The sequence below is a fragment of the Mauremys reevesii genome, linkage group 1 (assembly GCF_016161935.1).
Source record: "Mauremys reevesii isolate NIE-2019 linkage group 1, ASM1616193v1, whole genome shotgun sequence".
In the NCBI taxonomy this organism is placed as follows: Eukaryota; Metazoa; Chordata; order Testudines; family Geoemydidae; genus Mauremys; species Mauremys reevesii.
The window spans coordinates 132575983-132598843 of record NC_052623.1 but is presented as its reverse complement, the minus strand read 5'-3'; the positions used below and the strand labels follow the sequence as shown (position 1 = coordinate 132598843).

The following is a 22861-nucleotide window of genomic DNA, read 5'->3' as shown; positions in this document are numbered from 1 at the left end:
AGAGGGAGTGAACCTAACAGGCAATGATCAAGTGATCTCTCTCCTGCCATCCATCTCCATCCTCTGACAAACAGAGGCTAGGGACACCATTCTTACCCATCCTAGCTAATAGCCATTTATGGACTTAGCCACCATAAATTTATCCAGTTCCCTTTTAAACATTGTTATAGTCCTAGCCTTCACAACCTCCTCAGGTAAGGAGTTCCACAAGTTGACTGTGCGCTGCGTGAAGAAGAACTTCCTTTTATTTGTTTTAAACCTGCTGCCTATTAATTTCATTTGGTGACCCCTAGTTCTTGTATTATGGGAATAAGTAAATAACTTTTCCTTATCCACTTTCTCGACATCACTCATGATTTTATATACCTCTATCATATCCCCCCTTAGTCTTCTCTTTTCCAAGCTGAAGAGTCCTAGCCTCTTTAATCTTTCCTCGTATGGGACTCTCTCCAAACGCCTAATCATTTTAGTTGCCCTTTTCTGAACCTTTTCTAGTACCAGTATATCTTTTTTGAGGTGAGGAGACCACATCTGTACACAGTATTCGAGATGTGGGCGTACCATGGATTTATATAAGGGCAATAATATATTCTCCTTCTTATTCTCTATCCCCTTTTTAATGATTCCTAACATCCTGTTTGCTTTTTTGACCGCCTCTGCACACTGCGTGGACATCTTCAGAGAACTATCCACGATGACTCCAAGATCTTTTTCCTGACTCGTTGTAGCTAAATTAGCCCCCATCATATTGTATGTATAGTTGGGGTTATTTTTTCCAATGTGCATTACTTTACATTTATCCACATTAAATTTCATTTGCCATTTTGTTGCCCAATCACTTAGTTTTGTGAGATCTTTTTGAAGTTCTTCACAATCTGCTTTGGTCTTAACTATCTTGAGTAGTTTAGTATCATCTGCAAACTTTGCCACCTCACTGTTTACTCCTTTCTCCAGATCATTTATGAATAAATTGAATAGGATTGGTCCTAGGACTGACCCTTGGGGAACACCACTAGTTACCCCCATTCATCTTTCGATGAAGGTGTATTTACATTTTTTTTGCATACAGTGTTGCCCATGTTTAACAAATTCAATTTAGTCCTCCAAACTGAAGCAATGGTATTTTACCTTTTGCACCCAGCAATTATGACACCAAATAAAGATATTCTCCTGAGATTTGTGCAATCCTTTGTGGTAGCTAGAAGTGAAAATGTTATTGAACTGAATTACAAAGCCTTTTCTGTAAAGTTTCCAGCCTCTGAAGTGTCTGTGAGCTTTTGAGACACATAACTATGCAAGAAAGGAAAACATGATTGATACATGGCCATATAAAACATTATTGGTTGAAACCGTGCTATTTTTTTGTAAAGCACTGGATTACATGGAAAAGACAATGCCTTCAGAAGACACTTTACTTAAGAGCCTGGGTCTGTTAATCCAACTAGTGGTTCATCAGCATCTTTCCATGATATAAAGGTGATAATTGATCTATTTCTTGATGTGATCAGTGTGCCACAAACAGATCATCTGCTTTCCAAATTTAGGGATTATCAAATCTGTGATTCACTTCCTGAATATGATAGCACTGAGAACTGATGAATTTTGGCATAACAGATCTCAAATGACTGACCCAGTAAGTGGCCAGGCAAAATTCTCTGTTCTTTCAAAACCAGTAAAATTCATGTGTTTAATCCCTCACAGCAGTGCTTCATGTGAGACTATTCAGCATGGTATGGAAAATAACCAACATGAGAAGTTCATCAGGGAAAAAATCCACTCATCCAACAACCTGGAGCCAATGCATATAAAGAGGCAACACTGGTGAGGAATATATTATGTGCTCTACTGGCAGCAAAATCAATAACTTTTCCCACACAAAATGCAACCAGGAGTAGACCTCACTTGAACTGTGCAGAAAAGCAAAATCTATCACAAATCCCAGTTTGTCCACCCAAATAGAACACCCTATAGAGTACTGGAAGCAGTTACTTTTATGTAGGTTAATACTTTTGTTCTGTCCAAAACCTGTCATTAAAAATATAAATCTGATAGCTAAGAGTCATTTCAAAATTTGTCAGTGGTGAAGTCATATAAAGAAACATTTATTGGGCTTAATTTCCTTTGTTATTTTGAACATGTTACTGTTATAGGCATTATAACAAACCTTCATCATAAACATAATTACTGTATTGATTTTGTTTGTTGTGTCCCGTTTTAGCCACTTGAAATGTTGAGGGGTATGCAAATCCAATTTACTTCAAGAGTCAAAGGTGTGTTCCTGTTTTCTCTCCAGATGTCCTTATTTATGTCTGTTAAGGTTGATTCCCCACTCTGTCGCTTCGAGTGCAGAAGGTGGGGGCCTGAAAGGACTTTAAAAATTAATACTGTCCACTTCAGGCTTGTATTAAACTTCCAAGGTTACAGCTTTTTTCTGACCTTGGATTGGTAGATGCTGCCACCACTCAAATGCAAAACCCCTTTGAGAGCCCAGGAAGGCACACTTGGGAATTCCTTCCTGTGGGGTACGCTTAAGCCCTTTCACCCCACTCCGGGGAAGAGCTGAGAAGAAAACAAAGGAAATGAGCTGTTGCCACCAACTAATTAAACAACACGTGCACAAACCTTTTAAGACACAAAAATTCAATTTTGTTCTTAAAAAAGGTAAATTTTATTAAAAACAAAAAGAAAGAAAATACATTTGGAAACTCAGGCTATTGCTAGATTTAAAAAAAAGCACTTACAAGGATTAAACATTATGAATAACATTCTTGAGGTTCAGCTTAAAGGTTACAAGGAAAACAAAAGCATTTAGGTTTAGCACAGACAAGTCCACAAGCCATAAAGAAATAAATAATCATGTCTTTCTAGACATTTCTGGATTTACTTACTGTGACAGGGTCAAGCCAGATGGCTACAAGAGAGTGGCCGAAGGTAGATACATTAGCTCCAGGTTAAGCAGGTCCCTTTTCCCTGGGTAAGATAACAGAGACTATTCCAGAACACCGAGGAACTTTCTAGAACTAATTAAGGCAGGCAGGCTAATTAGGACACCTGTAGCCAATTGGGAAGCTGCTAGAATTAATTAAGGCTAATCAGGACACCTGGTATAAAAAGGCTCTCACTCCAATTAGTGAGATGTGTGTAAGGAGCTAGGAGTGAGAGGACGTGCTACTGGAGGATTGAGGAGTACAAGTGTTAACAGACATCAGGAGGAAGGTCCTGTGGTGAGGACAAAGAAGGTGTTGGGAGGAGGCCATGGGGAAGTAGCCCAGGGAACTGTAGCTGTCGTGTAGCTGTTCCAGAAGGCACTCTAGATAGCTGCAATCCACAGGGCCCTGGGCTGTAACCCGAGGTAGAGGGCGGGCGCAGGTTCCCCCCAAAACCTCCCAACTCCTGATCCAACACAGGAAGATGTCTGAGGCGAGCAAAATCCGCCAATAAGTGCAGGACCCACCAAGGTAGAGGAGGAACTTTATCACATTACATATTTGGGGTTTTAAATAAGTAGTTTTGAGGTATAATCTGATGATTTTTTATACCTGGCCCAAAGCTTTTTACAGCAAAGTTGCTGTCCTATTTCCTCTTTTTGGGAGAACCACTACAGAGAGACAAAATAGGAGTTTTGTTTCAATTTTAAAAAGTTTTGGCCTTCCCATTGGCTCTTATGGCCATTTACTTTTACTCATTTACTTTCTTTTCCCTGTGCATTGAAGTGACTTTTAACCTTTTACAGGTAAAGCAAGTAGAGAACAGCTACTAAGAGGGATTTTATAGCTAACTGGCTGGCTGGGTCCATAAAAGAGATCTACCCCGCCTCCCCCTTCATTTATCACAATGAAGAGAGGAGGTCTTTTGTTGTTGTTTACTTAGGCCCAGATCCTGCAAAGGGATATGCACTGCTTGGCCCCTGCATGAAGCCTCATTTAAGTCAATGAGGCTTTGGGGTCCATCTATGTGGAAATGATTCCAGGAGAGGAATCAAAATGTTCTGTGGTGTCTGAGGTGGTTTGTTTATAGCACCTGGACCTCCATGATGACAGCTAATTGAGTATACAGTAAAATGGGTTGCAGGTTAGAAGTGAGGCTATCGCAGAACTGGTATAGTGCATGCTTATTACAATGCATTACTATTTGCTATACAAATAATAATAATAATGCTTGACAGCTTTGTGTGAATCACTTCTGTCCTTCAGTAACTACAATCAGAAAAACAAGAATCCCCAAAGAGGCAGATTCCATGTGCTGTACAGTTAAATACACCATCAAAACATACAACTTTTGTAAAAGTAAGAAAGAGTACAGTAATATCAAAAGAGCTTCTGTGAGTCACTATTTCTCCATGTAAATGCTTTTTCCATTACAAGCATAGGCATGAAATACTGAAGTCACTAACATAATGCACTCTCTTGGTTGTCCTTGACAGCCTCCCACATTGCATTTATGGCATATAGCACACATTCCTCTGAGGAGATTCAGAATGTATTTCAAGTAGCGCAGAAGTTATTCAGAGCCAGCTTTTGCATTTGTATGTTGTCAGTTGGCTTTCACTCCTTTGTCTGCTAATACCAGGTAGCAGAGGAGAGGAGTAAAAGACTGGGGTGGATTTTTTTCTCTCCTTTAGAACTTGTCCCTCTCCCTCTCAGCTGAAATAGTTTGTCATAAAACTTGATTCACTAAGTAATCAAATCCCCCCAAAAAGAAAGAGGCTCATCAAAACCAGTATATCAAGCAACATGGAAAGAGCAATGCTTGTTCAACAATTCACAGAAGAGGCATTTTTAGTGTTCTCAAAAATAAGGACACAGACAAAAATCATCAGAGCAGTCCAAATATTTGCTTTCTGCTATGCTGCACTAAATCAATCACTGCTTGTTTTTCTTGCCCACTGAGTTAATGGTTTGTTCAGTTTTTGAAAGAATCAACATTAAGGAGAATTGACCAGTATGTGCTTCAGGATCTGCTTCTGTGGTGCTGAGGTTACTTGATTGGATTGAAACAATAATGACTTTATCATATGAAACATGACTTGATGAAAAATAATAATGCTATTACTAAAAATAAAATGAAATAATACTCACTTTCTGTTTGTTTTCATTCCATTTAGGAATGAATAGTTTCTTAAGTTTACTGGAAGATAGGTCCAGTTCAGCTGTCACTGACGTCTATGCAAGATTTTCCATTCATTTTAATGGGAGTTGGATCAGACCCTTAATTAGGGTGACCAGATAGTAGCTGTGAAAAAACGAGACAGGGGGTGGGGGGTAACAGGTGACATATAAGAAAAAGTCCCCCAAAACTGGACTGTCCCTTTAAAAATGGAACATCTGGTCACCCTCTGGGCCACGTTCTGCTTGCCATTAAATGGCTGTAAATCCTGTGTAAACCATTATAATCACTGAGTTATTTGGAGTTTACAGTGCTGTCACTGAGAACAGAATCTGTGCCTCAGTTTACTCTAAAATGGCTTATAATCGTTACTGTACCTCCTTCACAGCAGTGGTAGGTAATAGTAATCATGCTCATAGTAATCATGTTCTGTGGAATTTGGAGACCGACATGCCATGATTCTTGTGAGGGATAGGGCAATCTTTTATGACTTGAGGAAATGCTAATGAAATAGCCAAAGAGGTAGGAAAAGAACCAAAAGAAGATGTCATTGCAAAGGTCAAGGAAAAAGAAGATTTCAAGGAGTTAGTGATCAACAGTGTCAGAAGGAGTAGTGAGGTAAAGGAGGGTGACAAGGAGCAGATACCCTGAGATTTGGTAGTAAAGAGGTTGTGACAGACTTTGTGAAGTTTGCAGAAATCTTCTTGAGTGAGACCTTGTTAAACATATAAGTTATTTGTCTTATGCCAGACAGAACTTAATTTCAAGTGGCAAGTTATTCATATACCGAATTCCAGACACATATGAGATAGGATATATTTTTATCATAAAACCTATGTTGGAAATGTCATAATCTTTTAATGAGCAGGAAAGTGGCATTTCAATTTTTTTCTGGGTGAGAACTATAAAACTTTCTATCTTGCCCTAAAATCTCCAAATTCAAATCTGTGTTGGCATAAACAAGTATACTGCTTCTGGAATTCTATCCGTGAGGGAAAACTCTCTAGTCATCATTTTACATGGTCTGTCCATTTTATAAAGGAAAACATATACTTTGTTGATCAGGGTGGCATCTGAGCTGAGGTCTAGTCCCACATCATTTGAATACACATTTCTAACTGATTTGGCAGAGGTTACACCACTGACAAAATCAGCATATTAAGCTTATCTCAAAGGCTTTCTAATAATTTTGTGATTTAGACAGGTATCACCTTGCTTGCCATTTAGAATTTAGCTATTTCTGAGGTGAAACACAGCAGGTAATGAAATACTAACAGAAATCTATATAACATTTTAAGTCAGAACATTATACATTATAGTAGGACATGGATTATAGTGCATATACACGAAGAAGTAGAGGTAAGACTTCTAGCTACAAACTTAATTTGGACTTTCTTAATTTTGGTTACTTTATAACCTCACTTAATGTTACTATGAGTTTTTTCTTTTTGTACTGAATATTTTCTCTTAACATTTTGACTTCCATGCAATAAGAGACCAATCCTATCCCTGTGTCTTTGGCAGTGGAGTTCCCTGGCAACAGAATAGTGCAGTTTCACTGTGGGAAAGGGGTGGCAAGTTTCCAGGGGATCGCACAAATGGCTAAGCAACTCCTGTATAACATAGGGTATATCCTGCAGAGGCCAGTAGCAAGGCAGTAGGCAGGGGTGAAGAAGACAGGGAGTGAGTAGCCCAGAAGAGGGGTGGAGCTGGGCTCATTGTACACATCTTCCTTTTTTCTGCTTGGAACATGTAAGTGGCTGCACAGCATGAGGTGAAAATGAGGGTTTCTCCCCACTATATTCCATTGCACGTCTTCCCAGCACCCAGTCTGGCTACTTGCCCCAGCTGCTGGCCAGATGGTTTACTCCTGAATGATGGCCAAATGCACATATGCAGCACCAAATGCAGAAGATAGATATTCCTCATCTGCTTGCATCAGGTAATTTGAGATAATGTCATGCCTGGCCTAGTACTGACACTGCTTGGATTTATGGGTGATTCACTGTTCCAGTCACTTCAATATATCATTCCTATGAAGTGATTTATAACTACCCTCATTTTGAGGGGAAATTCACATTTCAGAGGGGTAACAAACTTTTCTATTTAAGTCGCTGAATATTTTTTCAAAAGAAGTCAATGGGAGATAGATCAATCATTGCAATAGGCACTTAATCGACAGCTTCACAAATGTATAAAAGGAGTGAAACATCAGTGATGCTAAAATAGATGTTCGTTTTATTAAATATAACACAAAAAGGAGACTAAATTAAGACGGTGATTCAGGAGCTGTATGTGTAATGACAACTAAAATGTAATTACTTAAAAAATATAACAGCTTTTGTTACAGGAAAAAAAATCATTCAAATGATGACTGTCTCTGACTGTAAATAAATAAACAAATAAACCCCACCAGCCAACCCTGATATTTTTAAATGTTTGCTTGCAGTTTCCTGTAAGGAGGGTTCTGAAACACAAAGTTTTGGACTATACCCAAACTTCCACAATGCTCTGTTGTGTTGAGATCTAGAGTTCAGGTTGAGCACCTCTGTATCTTTCTTGTATAGTGAATTTTGTACAGCAATTTCATTTCCACACCTGGTCTTTGGTAGGGCATTTATTACTTTTGTGAAGCTAGGATCAAATGTTAAGACTTCATGTTTACTGGAAGTATGTCTGACATTAAGCTACCGAATAATTAAAAAAAAAAATAATACAAAGATCATTAATTGTGAAACCTGTTTATTTAATAAAAGCTTCTGTTGGTAAAAGACTGAGGACCCAGTCCAAAGCCAACGGGAGTCTTTCTGTTTACTTCAGTTGACATCAGTGGACTTTGGAAGCAGGCCCATACGACTTGAATATAGAAAAAAAGTGCTGGAATGCCATATCTTCACATCACCATCACACCTGCCTTAATGCCCTCCAGGACATTACTGGTATGAAAAATCTCCTCTATAATTGGCCTAGAGATTCTGCTGAATTGAAACTCCTTCCCCCATCATTTATGGCTATAAACAATTGGGGAGTTACGGTGGCTTTCGTCCCTCAAAATTTAGGGATTACATTAATAACTAAAGGAAACACTGAGTTTAGAACAGAAAAGTGGATACATTTAGTTATAGTACAAAACTACTCATTAAAGTGATATTCAACAACTGGTTTTTATTAAACTCTACCCCCAACCCCAGATAAAAAGTTGTCAGTACTCCATTTTTCATATTAGCCAACCACTCTGCCAGCTTCCTTTACATGTATACACAAATATGATGACTTTCCTATATTCTCCACCACTCTTATCAACTTTTCAAAATTATTTGATCTTGATTTCAGCTTCTGAAATGTTCTTTTCCCCTTTTCCTTTGTATAGTTTTTCAAGCTGCCATCATAGGGTTTCTGAGTTAGGGGTAGGCATTGTTAAATAATGATTCTTGGCTAAATTCATATCTGCTAGCATATGCATGTATTGATGCAAATTGATGAGGAATAGGCATTCTCCATTCTCGAGGCTGAAGAAGAAAGGAAGGCGAGATGGAGGAGTATTATGACTTTTTTCTGCTCATTCCTATCCTTCCAAATTTACTAGCCATCAGATCCATCCTCATTCCTTAGGATACACCCCTTATCCTGCATTATCTCAGCTGGCAAAGCATTCTCCCATTGTACTACTGACCTGCTAGCTTGACCCACCCCATTTAGAGTGACCTTCCTCCCTCTGTTAAGCCTTCATGGCCAGAAAAGCTACCTCTCTCCCTTTGGTGGCCAGTATGAGGGAAGAGAGTGTGGTTTGGGGCAGGCTAGAAGTGGATAGAACTCATGTGCTGGAGATATACTGAACGGTAGCGAGGCTTCCAGCTATCACTAGAGCCTAAAGGGGCTGAGGTCATTGCAAAGACTCCCATTGATCAACTTAAGTGGGAGTGGGATCAGATAATAAGGCTTGGCTCCACATAGGTACTTAGGTGCCTTGGACCCCAATTTAGGTTCCTAAGTCCTGTTTTTAGGCACTATTGTGTTCCACAAAACTCCCACTCGGCTTCCACCTGACCCTATCGGTGCCTAAACTCACTCATTATTTGCTGTACAAGTTCTCTAGGTGCCTATATTTCTACCTCTGTTTGTGTGCACTAATGACACACTTTAGGCATCCGGACAACTTTTGTCTACTTAAACCCAAGTGTGATCCACAAATGGGGTAAGATATGTGCTGCTTTGCCTAACTTGCATGCAGGGCCAACTCTGATATAGGCATGCTTGGAGGCTGCCCAACTCCACACAGTGGTGGGGGCAGCAACAGCAACTCCCTTATAACCTTTAGCCTAGTGGTGAGAGCACTCCCCTGGGATGTGGGAGACCCCTAGTACAAGTCATCCCTCTGACTGATGAGAAGAAGGAATCTGAACAGGGATATGCCACCTCTTAGGTGAGTGTTCTAAACACTGGCAATGGAGTGATTCTCACTCTGTCTCTGGCCCAGTTAGTCATTTAGTTATTAATAATGCCTAAGTCCTTTTGTAGATTTAAGGGATTGAAGTAGAGAACCAGTACAGTCAGTATGGGCTGGCAGAAAAAAAAAAGGTTAGAATTACAAACCAATTCAAGCCTTAAAGAGTTATGAAGTGCAAAGCTATTGTATAAGATGAGACGAGTGAATCTGGTAATGTTGACTAAAAAATTTTCTAAAATAAAGCACGTTCCACCATCAAGTCACTAATGGGTTTATTAATAAGTAGGTTTCAAATAGGCATTAAAAGTTTGTGATATTTCTCTAGTTCATTTTATCTTATCATTGCTCTTCTAAAATTAACAACAATAACCAACATTTGAGCTGATTGGGCAAATTTCAAGGTATTACTAGTTCTTCTAAATCTTTCAGTTCTCTTCCTATGAAAGCCAGAGAATTCTAGAAGGGATCAAATATTATTTTGGTCCATTCAGTATATATGATCTAGACCACTACATTTAGGTTGCCCTTAATATCAAATAAGTCTCCAATAAGAGTTAATTGGGCTTTCATATCATAGTTTCATTAAAAAAACCCTATTGCTATGGTAGTGACACGTGAATTTCACTTATTTTAAAACTTTACTCATTTCCTTTGTGAATTCTGTTTGACAAGACCATGGTAAAATTCACTAACTTTAGCCTGTTCGCCTGCTGTAATTAATTCTTGTCCCCACTGTTTCTTCAGCTCTGAGCCACTTGTCACTTTGGAGTCAATAAAGTTACTGATATATTTTTAGAACAAGAGACAGAAAGGAAATAAATAGCACTAGTTCAAGATCTCAAACAAAAAGTACATTCTGTGGGTCAAATCTTGAGCTGCTGAAATAAGTCAAAGGAACTACACCAATTTATACAGACTGAGGATATGACCTTCACATCTATATAGGTCCCTTTTACTGACAAACCCAAGAAAGACTTGAGTTTGTTTAATTGATCTGGGAATCTTGCAAAAACGATCTAATTCAGAGTATTTCTGCCAGGTCTGCTTCTGATTTAAATCAGAATTTGGAAGTTCAGAGAGATAAAAATAACTTTTTCCCCTCATCTTTTTGAAACAACAAAACATTTGGCTTGGGTTTAGTTTGAGCAAAGTGTTCAGGGGGGCTGGTGTGAAGATATGGATAATGTGTCCATGCAGCTTATGAATTCCGGCAGATTTTAAGAAGTTATTATGAAATTCCTGTCTTTTTGAATACCTCTATGTGTATGTTATGGAATGGATGTGCTGCTGGACCTGATGGTATTCCACCCACGCTGCTCACAGGTGCCTCGAACATTGGCCAGTAACCATTGGCTTGCATCAACTGTTTTTAAAAGTCTGGGCATCAGGAAAAGTACCAGCAGAATGGAAAGATGCCATCATAGTGTCTGCACATGGGTAAAGGATCTTGTTCTGAGTGTGGTAACTGTAGATCACATTGTTATCAGTCCCTGGAAAGGTCTTTGCTCATGTTTTGATTGGTATAATGCAGACACTCTTTAACAGACTTCGTTATCCAGAGCAATGAGGTTTGACTGTTGGGTGGTCAAAAATGGATTGTGACTTTACTCTCTGGCTTGTGGCTGAGCTGCACCAAGAATTTAACTGCTCATTTCACATGGAACATATAAATACCGGAGCAGCTTCTGATTCAGTTGTCAGGTCAACACTTTGACTTACACTGAAATGAGTTAGTGTTCCAAATGTTTTGCTAAATCTGGTGAGCTTCACACTGGTACCAGTGCAAGAATGTGAGATTATTCTCTGCTTTTGCCATGTTTCTGAGGTGTGCAATAGAGAAGCATGCTTGCCTCAGCATTATTCTGTCATGCTAACAACTGGAGATTAGAACTTGGTGCTCCACACATTGGACCCAATTTTTCAGACTACTTAGCATCATATAGCACTTAATATGTTCAAAGTATTGCTCTCATTGACTTCAGTTGCAGCTGTGGGTGCTCAGCACTTGGGCAAATGAGACCAAAGGTCAAATCAGGCACCCAGAAAAAGAGGAAGACACAATTAGTAATCACCTGTGAAAAGTCTGGTTTAAGCGACTCGCCCAACATCACACTGGAAACTTTTGGGGAATGCAGGGATAGAAGCAGTTTCTCTAGGGCAGCACTCAAATGCCATAATGCTGAGACTGTCCTTTCTTTTTCTTCTGCAATCACCTGCCTCATTCACTGTATGTAGGCTTGGAATGATTAGATTTTTGTCAGTGAATGTAGGTAAACATCAATTTCACAGCACGCACACAAACCGATTAAAAACTATTTCCATTGTAATATACAGATAGGCAAAGTAAGAAAAAATGCTGCTTGAGAACTTATTAGAGTTTGATTTATGGATATTTATTTTGTATATTTTCACATGTGGTGTTGGCCATTTGTGTTTTAATGATTATAAAACTTTCACTTTTTGAATCACAATGTCTACTGTCATCAAATAATTATTGTTTAATTTCCCACCATAATTTCCTATTTCCCCCCAACTGTGAATATTTAGCTAAAAATTGCGGGGGGAAAAATTAAACCCCATAATTTAGGGCAAAGGTAAACAGTTAAGTGAATACAAATCTAAAAAAGATTAAAAATAATCATCAATATTGTCCATCTAAATTATATGTATAAAATCTAATTCTGCCAAGCCTAAACATATGCCTTCCATCTTCTGCAACAAATGAAGCTGTCTCCTACAGATGTCAGGCTCTTTCACTACACAACCCTATTTTAAATTCCAGAGCAGGTCTAGCCTCTACACTGAAAGAGGCACAGGTTGTATGAGAGAGGAAAATGGTACGTGATCATGTAATTAAAGACTGCATCAAATGCACAAGGAGGGCATGTCCCAGTCCTGTCATTTCCTCTCCACCGCTCCTCATCCCACTCCCATTCTCCTGATTTCACCAGTGCCAGTTTATACACCACATGCTTCTCTTCCCAGTCCAAGTCTCATCTCTCTGGACGCCCTGTCCCAGTACCATTTCCCTCAAGTGTCAGTCTCTGTCTCACCACCTCCCTCTTCTATTCCTAGTTCCCTGTTCTTAGGTCCTCAGCCAATCTGTCTCTCACCATCCTCCAGTCTCCCCAGTGCCCATGTTCCCCATCCCCACTCTTAGCCACTCCCAGTGCCCCTCCCTGGGGTCCTTATCCAATCTTGGTCTGACACCCCTTCATGCTCCTTGTTCCAGTCTCTTTTCCCAGCCAGTCCCACTTCTTCCATCACACCCTGGCTCCCCATAATGTGTCTCTCTTTCCTTCCTGCACCACTGGTCCTAGTCCCAGTCTCTATTTCTAACCAGCACCAGTCTCCCCCCACCCCTAGCTTCTTGTCCAATCTGCCTCCCCCACAGCCACTGGTTCCCAGTCCTCCCCAATTTCCCTTTCTGATTCCCAGGCTCTCCCTCAGCTTCCAGTCCCAGTCTACTCCCCAACCCAGGCTTCTTTTCCCAATCTTCTCCCCTTGTGCTTTCCTCAAGGTCCACCTTTTATTCTCTCTGTTTGTGACTTAGGTGGCTTCCTCCTCCATGTTGCCTGGGACAATCAGAGCTTTGAGACAGCACAGGAGTGCCAGTCTCTCTGCTCTCAGTTCAGGTACCTAGACCCAGACCCACAGTGCTCCAGAGCAACCAGGAACTGCAATTATAGCACAAGTCCTGTCCACTCCCCAGAAACCCCTTGCTGGAGCATGCCCAGCACAGATAAGATTTCAGGAAGTTAATCTACAAAGCTCTAGGAAGTCTCTATGGTGTTTGTGAAAACTGAGATTTTTCAAAGCCTTATAATTTGGCCAGATTTGAGCGGGTTTTCATAGGGATGATGGCAAAAGACACAACTCAAAGGACACTCACTGACAAATTTCAAGTCCCTGCTCTGTTGTATGCAGATGCTAGAGATTTTCAAGAAAAATCTAGCCAGACTTCTTAACATGGATGAAACATATTTTCTCTAAACCTTGTTTCCAGAAATGACTACTGGGTAAAATGTTCCAAAAATATTCAGCCTGAGGCAAGCACCCTGCAAATAAAATTGTAGTCCAAGCAGATAAAATCCTTCAGAATATTTGCAGTTGAAAACAGGGTCTTATAATGTGTTGGGCCTTAAATATGGGCACTGCTACTTTGCTTACTAGTCTTCCCTTTTATGGGTTATCAATGTGATAACTCAGTTATCTATTGGATTGAAACTTTTCCACCTTTTCTACCACTGCAAAGAGGTAGGAAGCCACAAGGCACCATGAATGTGGACTGTCACCCGGTCCACCTCTCCTCGATCACACTCCTATAACTAAATTGGAGGAAGAAAGGGGCAGAAGAAGAAACTCTGCTTACTCTGTAAGGTCTTGAATTCTTCCTCATTCAACGACAAATAGAGAAAAAGGATTCTGGCCCAACTTGAGAACGTCAGTGTCAGTGCCTTCTAGATGCAATTTTAAAAATTAGACCTGCTTAATACTTTTCAAATGTTGAAATACTGATGTAAAATAGGGGGTGGGGGAGGTCATATGTATTTCCTGTTGTTTTGCCAAGCAATAGAACCGATTGAAATTTCATCAACAACAAAAGGCAGGAAAACATTTCAAAATAACTTGCCCCTATCCCATTATTTCCCTCACTGTTATTCAGCTAGTTCTATAAAAAAAATTAAATTAAGGATGGGCCAAGAACATTTTTTGGATATCTTGAAGCCACATAGTTTTATTTCACGGACAGTGAGTTCAATTACACAGTAGTGATAGAATGAATTCAAATGAAACTATTTGTCAATTACTCTCCTAAACTACTCCCCACTACATAAAAGATCCATGAATGATTTGAAGACAGTTTGAGAGGGGACTTTAAAGTCATTTTTTAAAAGTCAGAACAGTACTACCATGGGCTCACTAATATCTATCTATCTAATCTATCTATCTATCTTTTTCATTCAGTAGATATCCAAGAGACATCTTGAAAGTGACAAAGAAACAAAACACTGCAGAAAAAGTGAAATGTGGATAAAATCATTTTGACGTATACTTTTTCCTTATTTTTGGTCACTCACCACAACACGAGATTTCTCCAACCACATCCTGAGATGCTATTGGATATTCCCATCAGGAGTACAACCTTCTATATCTGTGCCTTTCAGGTAATGAGATTTGAGGCCTGGGATATAGGTGGGAAGAGATATGAGGGAAATGGGTGGATTGAACATGTGCTACCATTATGTCTTTATTATTTCCCTTATGCAAAATTTATTTTCCTGATATTCTCCTTTATGTCATTACAACTGTTCTCTAATAGCTGAATAAAGTCTCCTTTTAACGCAGATAAACTTCTGATTGACCAGCAGGTGTGACTGTTGAACAGCACAAGGTGAACCCTCTCCTCCAGTAGCAGAGCATGTTGTAGTATCACCATATTTGCCCATTGCTGTGATATGGCTGTTACTTTAATATTTTATGAGTCGATTCTAGATTTTGGATCGCTCTTTTATGTGCCTGTTTTTTTCTCTCCCCAGATATTGTATAAACTAAAAAGAAGAGAGAAACATTTCAACAGAAGCCTGATGGTACTATCTGGTGGAATAGCAGTAAAATGGAATTAGATGACCTATAAAAGAGCTTGATAGGCTAGAAGACATTTTCCTATTCCTATAATTTCTTATTTTCTGATGTGCATGACTAGGTGTTAGTAGTGTTTTAGAATGGTATATAGTAGGCAGGTCTGAGCTGTAGTAAACCCAGATAGCTTTGTATTTAAACTGCTAGGCACAGACTGATGTCTCAATAATTATTTCTAGCTACTCATCTCTGCATCTAGCTAACAGTAGAAAAACAAGGAAATCCCCATCACAATGGTAATGTTGATGTTTTTTTTTTTAAATAATCCATAAAATGCTGTACAAACTCTGCTAGAGGACGTAAGGATCACAATTATAAATTGCCATGTAAACAGTACACATGGGGTTTCCTTGAGAACGTAAGCAGAAGAGTGTTCCCCAAAGCACCTTCTCTTTGATTTTATCATAGTGATACATCATAGTAACTAATCAATACAGTTTGGAATTTCTACACTTTACAGTTACAACAGTATGGAATTTAAAATCAGAAGCCAGAGCCTCATGGGTGCAAAGCAGTAGCTTTGTGAGCTATGCCACTATATTGGAATATTTTTGTTAGCCCTCAGTTCAAATGGAGGCTTTGACTAATTTACAGAACTATTTTGAAAAAGGCAGGATCATAAATTGCCACATTTAAAATACACTAATACGAAACTGACAGTCAGCTATTCTGCTATGAATAGCACCTTTTCCTCTGAGTCTGTGACAAAGTATTGTAAGGAGAAAAAGCATCATTGTCTTGATAGCTCTTTCAGTTTGTTCCTTTCATAGAAAATAAAATGGTTGAAGCAAGTGTCCTACACAAATATCCCAATTTAGAGACTGGTAAATATTCAAATAGAACAAGGAGGAGAGGGCAATTGAGGTGGAATATCAATATCAGAGTAGGTTTGGGGTCCTTCTGTATAATAAATTGGAGCTAATGGAGGAGACAAAAAGAAGCTCACTATAGGTGATTAGTGGAAGATTCATGTCTAAAATTATATACTTGGATAGTAACTTGCAAAACAAAGATTGGAGCCCCAGGATAAGGGTGTTGAAAATCAAATAAAATTGAAGACGCTTATTAACCTGCCTCCCCCATTGAAGTCAACATAATTCTTTCTCTTGGTTGCAATGGAAGCTGGATTGGACTTCAGTTACATATTGCTGCTGGTTTCCTTTGTAAAATATTTTCCTTTTAAAAAACTATTTTGAAGAAGTTTTTTTTTTTAAGACATGCATCACAGACACCTTATGCCAAATCATGTTTGCAATGCATTCTGGTGCATTACATGTAACACTGCTCTACAGGCAAAATGCTTCTGAAATAAATGTAGTCCAATCTTACTAATTCTGGGTCACTGAGAACAAAAATGATGCTTAAAATTGTTGATTGGCTCTAGTTTTCAAGATATGCTATTGGGTCAGTATATACAACCCTTGACTTGGGAATAGCGGAGGATAAGTGAGTTATAAAGGGAAGGGATCTCAATTTAAACCAGAAATGACTAAAATACATCTTTGACTGGATCTATGAATAAATCTATGACTGGGTTTGGACAGTACTTGCTTTTTAGGCAAAACAATGAATGATGCAATCTGAGGCTGGTATTGCGTCATACATGATATGAATTGCATCATGTTATTCCTAGAAGTCATGGATGATGCAATCATAATGAAGCTTACATCACTCTGCTGAACAAATTGCCCTATATCAGCTCTAGAAATCATACAATGTCGTGCTCTCTTATTTGTCAGTGTTTGATTTGCAAAGGGACACATTTCTGTTTAGCCAAAGCAGATAACTTCTGCTATGTTTGTGGTGAAGTGACTTTTGCATCACAAAAGCGCAGTATAAGCACTATGGTTAAGAAAGCCTATCACCTTTATTTTGGCTGCAAAATTGGAGATCAGGACAAGAGGTGGGCCCCACACATATGCTGCAACACTTGTGCAACAAATCTTCGCCAGTGGTTGAACAGGAAAAGGAAATCTATGCCTTTTGCAGTGCCAATGATTTGGAGAGAGCCAACAGATCATACCAGCAATTGTTACTTCTGCATGGTGCCTCCAGTTGGGCAAGGTGTGTCAAAGAAGAAAAAGTGGACTGTGCATTATCCAAACATTCCATCAGCTATATGCCCAGTACCCCACGGAGAAGGACTGCCGGTTCCTGATGCACCAGAATCATTCTCACTTGAGTCAGACGAGGAAGAGGAAGAGGATGAAACTTCTGGTCCTGAACCATCAATGTCACAGGACCCACATTTTCTCCCATCCTCCTCCTCTGAACCACACCTCATAACACAAGGTGAACTGAATGACCTTGTCAGGGATTTGGAACTACCCAAGAGTAAGGCAGAGCTGTTGGGCTCCAGACTACAGCAGTGGAATCTCCTGGCAGGTGATGTTAGGGTTTCCATGTTCCGTGACCATCAAAAGGATCTTGTCCCATTCTTCTTCATGGAAGGTGATCTTGTAGCCTGCAACAACATTGATGGTGTGATGGCAGCCCTCAACATTGTTCACGATCCAGATGAGTGGAGACTGTTCATTGATTCATCGAAGACGAGTCTTAAAGCTGTTTTACTGCATAATGGCAATGTTTTGCCATCAATTCCAGTTGGTCATGCAGTCCATATGAAGGAAACCTATGACAACATGAAACAACTTTTGAGGTGCATAAACTATGACCAACATCAGTGGCAGCTTTGTGGCGATTTGAAGGTTGTTGCTCTCTTGCTTGGTCTGCAGACTGGATACACAAAGTACTGCTGTTTTCTCTGTGAATGGGATAGTTGTGCAAGAGATTCCCACTACATCAAGAAAGATTGGCCACTCCGACAGTCATTGGAGCCTGGGAGGAACAGTGTTCAGCATCCACCACTTGTTGAATCAAGGAAGATTTTGTTACCACCCTTACACATCAAGCTGGGTCTGATGAAGAACTTTGTCAAGGCCATTGACAAAACACAAGCAGCTTTCAAGTACCTCCGTGGAAAATTTCCAAGGTTAAGTGAAGCTAAGATAAAGGAAGGTGTCTTTGTTGGTCCTCAGATTCGTGAACTTCTTCGAGATGATGCGTTTGACCATGCACTGCGTGGCAAGGAAGAGACAGTATGGAAAGCCTTCCAGTTAGTGGTAATAAATTTTCTCGGAAACAACAATGCAGACAACTACAGGTTGTTGGTGGAAAACCTCCTCAAGGCATACAAAAGCCTTGGTTGCAACATGTCACTAAAGATACATTTTTTGCACTCTCATCTAGATTTTTTTCCACCGAACTGCAGATTTCACCAGGACATTGCAACAATGGAGAAACGCTATCAGGGCAAATGGAGCCCATCAATGCTTGCAGACTATTGCTGGACAGTGACAAGAGATGCTCCATTTAATGAATACAAGAGACAAGCCAAGAAGCGCCGAGTAGACAGTGAATAGGACTAAACTACGTACATAATAGTTTTTTGCCTTTTGTTTCATAATAAATTTTAGTTAGATAACCCTTTTGTTGATTTTTAAAGTGTTACATAAACAGGACAGGTGAAATATTATCATGTAAAGCAACCATAAACACATGAAAAGACCTAGGTTTACAATTTATGATTAAAACTCTACTATGTACTGTGGCAAAGTTCCTCCTCTCCTCTAGTAGGTCCTGCGCTTATTGGCGGATTTCCTCCCCTCAGTGGTCTTCCCCTTGGATGAAACCCACAGTCTGGATCAACTCCTCCTATGTCTGATTAGGAGTAGCAAGGCTTGGGGGGGAACCCGGGCCCACCCTCTACTCCGGGTTCCAGCCCACGGCCCTGTGAATTGCAGCAGTCTCTATAGTGCTACTTGTAACCGCTGCTTGACTGCTACAGCTCCCTCGGCTACTTCCCCATAGCCTCCTTCAAACACCTTCTTTATCCTCACCATAGGATCCTCCTGGTGTCTGATACTGCTTGATTGTATGGTGTTTCCTCAATCCTCCAGTAGTACACCCTCTCAATTCTTAGTTCCTTGTGTCTCTGGCTCCCAGCTCCTCATACGCACTTCCTTCCTCTGGCTCCTCCTCCCTTGACTGGAGTGAGCTCCCCTTTTTATACCAGGTGCCCTGATTAGCCTGCCCTGATTGGCTGCAGGTGCTTCAATCAATGTAGCTCTCTCCGGTGCCTTCTAGAAAGTTCTTAATTGATCCCAGGTGCCTTGATTAGCCTGCCCTGATTGGCTGCAGGTGCTTCAATCAATGTAGCTCTCTCCGGTGCCTTCTAGAAAGTTCTTAATTGGCCTCAGGTGCCTTGATTACCCTGGAGCAACTGCCATTTTGGTTCCCATGGTACTAGGGATTTGCTTAGCCTGGGGCTAACATACCTGTTCCTCAGTACTTTCCTGTAGCCATCTGGCCTTGCTCCATCACACTACACAATATACATAGACATAAAATGTAAAAACTTAAATAACTTTGGCTACTGTTTCTATCAGTTGTTTTAATTGTCATATTTGAATTCAGCACATCAAAATACATAATAAATATCACATTTTATCTCTGAAGCAGACGACTTCTCAAAAATTGTAGACCATTGTAATCAGATTGTGTGCAGCAGCTATTCATAAGAGTTTTGTGTAGCATGATTTATAAACACCTGAGTGTCAGGACATTTGGCTTACTACTGTTTCATGGTTACCAGCCAAATGGTTGATTATAAATCTGTGACAGCTCATCAGGCAGTTTTCCAGGAGCCATACAATATGTAAAGCACATGATGACAAAACATCTTGCAGTCCATGGTAAAGAATATGAATTAAATCCCATAGAATAATCAGTAAACTGTTTCTTTCCTGCTGCAATCTGCCAGAACAGCTTTCTCTAGGTTTTCTAGTATAGAGCTTCATGTCGCAAAAAAGGAAAAAAAAAAGAGTAATATATTGCATTTTAAGATAACTATTTCACTCTCATACAGACATGCTTTCTACAGTGCTTAAACATGGTTCTTTTCTTTCCTGTGTAATAGCTGGTATAAAGTAACTGATAGTAGTGGTACATATAATGTGTAAGCACTTTTGGTCACTGTCAAAGTTTAGAAGAATTCCTGATGAATAGCATGCAAGATACAACTTTCTGAAATACCACGAGAAAAGGGAGCAGTTCTAACACATTCCAATCAACTTCTTAGCTGTCTAAGCAATTTACAGAAATATTGATATGGTTATCTGAAGAAATATTTAAGAGAAGAAATGGCAGTTCTATTGATCTCCACTCATTAGGCTCTAATTTCCTTAAATTACTCACTCAGATAAGCAAGGCATATGTCTCATCTATAATCCCTTAGCAGCTAGCTACATTCTTGCACCAGTAAAGTATACCACAGTTAGAGGCACTGCTGAAAAATTCTTCCAAGAAAACATAGCTCTTAATATAACTGTGGACTTTGGAGGGGTCAGAAATAAGTGTCAGAGGAAGGCATAGAAGTGGAGAGCCACTGACTCCCTGTATGGCTTTTTGATCCAAATCTCATTTACCCCTAAATCATTTTGATGAAAACCTTCTAAGGAAACTGTCAGACTCGAAAAAGAACAGAAGTACTTGTGGCACCTTAGAGACTAACAAATTTATTTGGGCATAAGCTTCTGTGGGCTAAAACCCAGATGCATGGAGTGGAAAATACAGTAGGAAATACATGCATCTGATGAAGTGGGTTTTAGCCCACAAAAGCTTATGCCCAAATAAATATATTAGTCTCTAATGTGCCACAAGTACTCCTCGTTGTTTTTAATTATACAGACTAACACGGCTACCACTCTGAAACCTGTAAGACTGGAGTTTCATACATACATTTTTTCCTTCCATGGGATTTTCCCCAAGAAGGAAATCAGTTTATAAAGACTTATAAGGATAAGAAGGAGAAGGAAACAGTAAAAACAGCAACATTAGTATCAAAATTATTTCAGTCCTCACAAAGTTCTGTGCTTAACTTTCTGATCTGGGATGCTGGTGATGTGGATTAAGGTCCCAGCTTTTCAGAGACTTCCTATATGACTTTAGATCAGTCCATTCACAGGTCTGTGCCTAAGTTCCCCATCTGTAAAACAGAAATAATACTTCCCTATTTCACTTGGGTGTTATGATGAGATAGCTTCTGCATTAACGATTGTTCGCTGGGAAACTTATCCTCATGCCAGTGTTCTTCTGCTAAAACAAACAAACAAACAAAAAACCCCGGACTGGTTCTGTTTTCCAAAGTTATCTAACTGTAAGCCCCTAATTCAGCAAAGCACTTAATTTTAAGCATGTGAGAAGTACCCTCAACTTCAGTCGGACTACTCACATGCTTACAGTTAAGGGCATGCTGAAGTGTTTTGCTAATAAGAATGAAAGATGGGAAATGAATACTCATGGCGTGCAGTTGTATTTGTTCCATTATTTTTATGTATAGGCTTCTCTACGGCAGTCATCATCACTGTATTAGAGAATGTCATAAATATTAATATTGCCGTTGGGTTTCCCCTCTCCTTGATACCTGAGATACTACCAGAAGTTATCATTCTGATCATATGATGGCCTCTAATGACAGCTATGATGGGTTCTTGAGTCAAGTTAGGGAAAAAAAACCAATAGCTATTAGTTTGGGATGTGAAGGTTTGCCATGATGCACTAAGCTTTGAGCCATCACTCTCTTCGGGTTTCCTTTTGTGAGTTTGCGGTTGTTTGGACAATAAATGGAGCCAGAAACAAGTGCTGATTTGGGTGTGGCTGATAATTCCTCAGGCTGGTGAGCAATGTTGCCAGTGTACAGGTACTCAAACGACAAGTCCCATGAGAAACATTTCCAAATTGAAATATTTAGGCTTTCAGCCAAAAATTTTGGTATTTGAACTTCTGCTGAAAAGCTGAACTTTGCTACAGGAATTTCTTTGTTTACCAGCTCTGCCACAGAATAATTTTTTGGAATGTACACAATGTAGTTTAAGTCTGTGATAGGTATTGCTTATTTCTTGGCAAGATTTAATTAGTGTGCAAAACACCCATGCATCAGAATGCTAGGATGCTTACAGCAGAACAGTGGTTTAATGTATTTTAGTGTATTTTTGGCATTTGAGCAAATGGCAAAGATATAATTCTTTTCTGTGCTTTTTTTTGGATGACAGTTTCAGTAACTTGGACACACTATTCTGCAATTTTCTTTTTCAGACATAGAATCAATATCACTGAGTAGGACCACATTTTTACCTGTATTCATGACTCTAGTCATGGATGGAACTTTTCTCAGGGGTGGTAGTGCACCACAGAAAAATAATTCCACCTCAGAATGTATTATCTTTTTCACCTGAATGCCTTAGGCCCAGGGATGGAGTAACATGTATCTCCCCTTAACTCATTTATAGCATGCCCACACCTTCCAGTGATTTGCTTGGTCTCCATCCTCTTCCCCTCCATGGACTCTGGACTCATGAAGAGACCTCCATGATGTCTGGATGTGGTGGGGGAACAATGCTGCAGAGATTCAGAGTCTGCTGACCTGATGTGATATAGTGGAGATCCATGGGAGACTCTTGTTAATGCGGGGGATTATCCAGTGTGCTTAGTTCAGAAGTCTCTGCATACTAGCTATGAATTCAGAAGATGGGATATTATTAAGTTATTTGTAATGGGAGTGTATCTTTTTAATTAATGAGTTTGCTCCCTTTTCATAGAAAAAGA

General features: G+C 39.6%; 1 long non-coding RNA gene across 3 annotated transcripts in view; it reads right to left on the bottom strand.

The window, feature by feature from the left end:
* The window catches only part of LOC120403780, a 161633-nt gene that overhangs the window by 124353 nt on the left and 14419 nt on the right, over positions 1–22861 (bottom strand). Inside the window, exon 3 of one of the 3 annotated variants that reach the window (XR_005597729.1) lies at positions 8123–8615. The exons of the other annotated variants lie outside the window; for them this stretch is intronic. This is a non-coding gene — a long non-coding RNA (uncharacterized LOC120403780). Of the gene's footprint in view, positions 1–8122; positions 8616–22861 lie in introns of those variants that run through there. 3 annotated transcript variants of the gene reach the window in all.